Here is a 5,468-nt window from a genome sequence, read left to right as displayed (position 1 = left end):
GTCAAAAGAGATATTGATCCATGTATAAAAGCGAGATGCATCTTCGTAGGAAGCGGTACATAAGTGTAAGGGGTTCATTTAGTTCTGTGTGTTTTAAATAATTCATTCCTTTTGTAAATTCTTTCTTTCATTCCTACGTGAGCGTGAGAGAGAGAGCAAGAGCGAGAGAGAGAGACTTTATTTCTTTTGTTTGGAAGATTTTTTCTTAATCACCTTCTTCCTTTTTTCTTTATTTCTTGTTTTCTTTCTCTTTTGTTTATTTGACGTATTTTAGTAAGCACCGGGTTTGCCCAGAGACTTTGCGGGTCTTTAAAAACCCAGTATAGCTGCTTATGCTTGGGCACTGATGACGACATAAGTGGTGCTTTGCTTGCTAAGTATGTTTTCCTTTTGTTTTAAAAAAAAAAGTTACCTCCTTTTTCTTCTCTTTCGTTTTCTCTTTTATTTTATGTGTAGATTTTTGGACTTTAGAACATAAAAAAATCTTAATTTGTACGATTGGATATAGTCTAGTCTTACAAAGGTATATATATTGATCCATGTATCCACAAGTATAGGCTACGTTTTTTTGTACAGTTCTCTCAATGCCTTTAACAACAATGACCTTTTTCATTTGCCATTTGCAAATAAGGTACTAGAGAATTTATAGGCCACGCCTTACAATTCTCTAAAGGATGGACATTTATTGTAGGTATGCATATATGAGAGGACTTTCCCTAGTTTGCTTGTGCCACACGATGGGGAACTTATGTGGGTTCATATGGTCCATGATTGTAATAAGGCAACATTGCCATTTCCTTTGTCAGTTCTGAGTCATTTTTACTCCTTGGGTTGCTATGGCCTGGAGCCGAAATTGTGCAACCAAGGTGGATGATTTGTCATGTCTAATGTTATAGGGTCCTGGTATGAGTCCTTAGCTAAGTCCATACATGGTTATACCAGCAGTTAGGTCATGGCTCTAACCATAATAATGCTACTCAAGTTAGGTGGTCTGGTTAGCTGGCTGTAGATGCTTCTATGGACCCACTTGTAATGGAGGCCTTGCCATGTGGCCATGATGAGGATCCAGGTCACACTAGTGTTATGGTAGGTAGTCCACGATGTGGGTAAGTGGCAAGAAAGAGCATGCCACCAAATAAGCTCATCTACCTGACATTGGAGACTTCCCTCTTTCTAGGAGCTACCTCCTTGATTGTAGCGGTCACTGAGACCTACCCAGACTGGAGGCCACCTACCTCAAAATCGTACCACCAGATCTATTTGCTCTCTTCAGAAGAAATAAAGCTTGTATTGTGTTCTACATCCTCACCGGAGGGATCTGGCAGATGGCGCGGGGATCTTCTGTAATCTACCAAACTCAGACTGCTACAATATAGGGTTGGTGAGACAGGTGGTGGATGACTGTGGAGGAGATTCCTACCCACCTTGGGGAGTCTATATCAGTACCCTCACACATCAGTTGAAGGGTTCAGGGAGACTCTCGACTTCCTACTGCAGTGGTTGACTCATACTAGTGTGCACACCCCTCTTCTTCCTCAGCTAGTTGTGCCTTGTGCCCTCCTAGCTTGTATTGAGGGATTGTCCCCTTCTTTTCTCCTCGTAGAGTGTCTTTTCTGGTCCACTCAAGTTCTTTGCTATTGTTCTGAGTTTGAGAGATCTTTTTTGAGTGAGTTGTGTGGTCGGGGTATGCATCAGTGAAGCAGCAGGTTGCTGTTGTTTACTGGTTGATCCAAACTTGGATGGGTGCAGATCCTGAAAACGAGAGGCATACAGCAGACAGCATGTGGCAGCCCTGAAGTACAGCAGGCTTCATGTCAGTTTTCACTAGGCTGGTACGACAGATTGGCAGGCTGTACAGCAAGCATTGCTGGCTCTATAGCAGACCCTGGTAGCTGTTCGGCAGGTTCTGTGTTGTATGGAGATTTAAGCAGCCTGTTTAGACAGGTGGAACACCTTTGGGTGGATGTGCATGCTTCACTGTCTGTGCATGCAGTAGTATGACGGTGCATGACAGTGAAACATGGCATGTGGAATGAGTGCATGGGTGCTTCTGGGTTGCATGCTTGTGTAAGGTTTACTTTAGTAACATGTAAAGAGATGCATGTCGAAAGGTTGGTGTGCATGTGACTTTTCAGCTCTATGTACCTTCTTAAAGTACACATGAGTGCATGCGTGGTGCATGTATAAGTTACTTTGCTATAAGTACTAAAAGTGTATTTTTATAAATGTATACTTTAATTCTTAACCCAACTTTGGCTTTTTGTGGAAAGCAAAGGTGGCCGACCTTTCTTGCATGCATAGGTTGCCACAAGCTCAAGGGATGGTCCACATGTGAGCTGAGTGCAGGAGCGATTCTGGAAGCATCTTTTCAGACAGAATTCCGCCCATTTTCCGCAGCTCCTCATCGGATCTTTGTTATCTTTGATGCATGCCTGTGGACAGCTCCCTGGTGTTCTTATCTGCTTCCTTTGCTTTGACTCCACCGCCTATCCCCAGTTTAGAGTATCCTGACCATCATTCTCACTTGCCCTGTTACAGCTGGTAATAGAGCAGCCTTAACACGTGTAGTGAATTGCATGTCGTGTGTTGAGGAAAGATGGGTTTTGGTTCATGGAATAGGCTATAGCTGGGGAAAAGTCGAGGTGATTGAGGTTGCAGCCTCCAAGGGGGTGATGAACCTGTAGGGGGTGCACCATGCTTCACTATAGGGAGATATTGACACTCTGAAGGGTGATTGAATTGTACTAGACTGATCGTTGATAAGGGAAGGCCTCTGAATGGCTGTGTGACTGTTTGGAAATAAGTTCACACAACCATAGGGAGTGCTTTTGTGAGGTAGATTGCTGTGCAAACTTCGCTTATCGCTTATTTGGCTGCCTGCGAATTGTGCTTTTGTGAGGTAGATTGCTGTGCAAACTTCGCTGATCGCTTATTTGGCCGCCTGTATATTGCAATCGGAGCGTATCAGTAGGGGATCTGATGGCAGATCACTTGGGAGGGCTGTTCAACCATTTTTTTGAGAGGTATGCTGCTGGTAATCACTCACAGATATAGCTAGTGGTCAGTTGCTGGCTAGAGGACTCCGGATTCGAGGAGAAGGGTGAGTGAAGGGTTATCAGCATCAGCAAAAGCACCTACAATTATGCGCTGCTGTTAGGGAGACTTTTTCCCTTTTTAAAGTGTTCCCCCCCCCCCTAACACAGGGTTGAGTTAGTCACCACGTGTGTTAACCCTAGTTAGGCTTCATTCTAGGGTTTTGTCTCTATGACTACCCTAGTATATTCATTCACTGTTGTTGTTGGGATCTCAATACAGCTTGTTCCTCTTTCGTGCATATTTCCATTGCGAGAACCCTCAATTTCGTTGTGAGAAAGTTGCTGCTCCAGCCCTTTTGTATCTGCCGCCTTATTTTTTGGTAGATTCAAGCTCATTTTTGGTGTGGAGCATACTCTTGGTGCTGTTCTCATACCGGCTGCCCCTAAAACAGGGAATTTTGCTGCTGTTTGGGGCTGTTGCGACCAGCCTAGTTCTGGTTTTACAGTTTTGGAACCGTCACCTCTCTCCTGGAGCGGTCGCCTCTGATTTGATGTCTGTGGATACCTTGGGACCTTTGTTGTATCAGTGTTATTGCTGGTCACCTTTGAAACCGGGTTTTCTATTGCTCTTTTGCCCAATTTCGACAACTTTTCAGCGGTTTTGCTGTTGTCAAGCGTCACCCTCCAGAAACTATCCTACTATGTTCGATTAGATTTGGAGGTGATGCTGCTATTTTTTTCCTACTGGTCGACCTATATTTTGGTGGTTTTTCTCTGCTGCAGTGAAATTACCTCTGTATTTGAGTTCTCCTTTGCTGTTTGGACCCTTGACGCTTCAGTTTTAATGAGGGAGGTGCTTTCATAACAGTATATAAAGAGAGATCGAAATCAGTGATTTATTTGCATGACCTATCGAAGTTTTATGAGGGGAATTTTTGCCAAATGGTGGGTAATTTCCAATCACTTTCGGGACTGTTCTGGAGGTATTTGCAGTCCATTTTCGTGGTTTATTCCTGGTAAGAATTCAGTCAACCCTTAGTTCGCATTTGGAGTTTTGTATCTCTCCTTTGCTCGCATTTGTAGGCCCTCGTGCCTTGAAGAATTTTCTTTTATAGGTACACAGTTTTCAGTGGGCATTTGTGCTTTTGTTGAGCCAAGCATTGGCTTTTGTTTGGGGTAGAGATTCTCAGTGTGCAATACACTTCCCAGCAAGGGAATTTTGTGAACTTTCTGTGCATTTGTCACAGATGGCCCAAAATGCAAGAGATGTCTTTTTGGTGTACTTGTCCAGGAGTGATGTCTGTCCCATTCTGATTGCCCTAGGCAACTCTCCATAACAAAAGGGGGGGGGGGGTGCATGGCGCATGATGTTGGGCAACAGGCTCCACCACAAGTACAAGCACTTGTTGGTATCACTCTAGAGCAGAGAAGATGGGATGAACGTTATGCACATGCTTTGCCTTTGATTGGACTATCGGTGAAAAGGTCAAGTATCTCTCACATTTGCTCTTGCTGGACTTCAAAGAATTTTGGGACACTTTAGGGACAACATATTAGGCCCACAAAGAGGCAAGAGTCTCATTTTTGAAAAGAGAGCTTGATTCGATATCAATAAGGAGATTCAATGGCAGAGCATGTCACGAAGATTGAGGACTTGCGTGAGCAACTTATGAACATTGATGAGGTCATACCAGATACACAACTTATCTCTGCTACACTCAATTTGTCCAAATGTAGGGTCTGTATCCTGCAACCATAATAATTCTCCACCATAGCAATGAGATGCTTAAACACAGTGAACACTTCTGAACCCTTCTCGAGTGCAAACACCCTAGTGCTTGTTGAAAAGTCATCCATAAAGTAACAAAATATAATTGACCTCCAAGAGACTATACCCTCATAGGACCCCAAACATCATTGTGAACTAGGTTGCAATCTCTTTGCAACCCTGACTGCACCATCCTTGGGGGAATGAGAATTGGTGCATTTTTCCAAGAATACTCACATATATGCTTAGGAGGAGCTTCCAAAGGAGGCAAGACATCTACCATCCTAAATTTATGCACCAAAGTTTACATGCCCAAACATAGCATACCACAAAGCTACATCTTGCATGGCAGAGGTAGATGTAGAAGCTGAGTATGCACTTTGTGCTCTTTTCTCACGTGCATCAAGCTGAAATAGACCACGACAGAGTGTGCCTAATAAAACCAATGCATAGTCATTCTCCCTGTCATGAACCATACCCTTATGATCTTCAAAGATGACCTGAAATTCTCTTCTAGTTAATGAGGATACTGAAAGCGAATTCTTCTTTATCCCCTTGACATACAAATCATCGTGGATGCGGAGATCAGGGCCATCAAAGAAGACTCATTGTCAGTTTACTTTCGTATAGTTGCATATGCACATATATTGAGCGGAAAGCTTGAT

Source organism: Dipteris shenzhenensis, chromosome 12 (genome assembly GCF_047967505.1).
Source record: "Dipteris shenzhenensis isolate YYH24624 ecotype China chromosome 12, Dip_SZ_1.0, whole genome shotgun sequence".
Lineage (NCBI taxonomy): Eukaryota > Viridiplantae > Streptophyta > Polypodiopsida > Gleicheniales > Dipteridaceae > Dipteris > Dipteris shenzhenensis.
Note: the sequence above shows the minus strand (reverse complement) of the source record.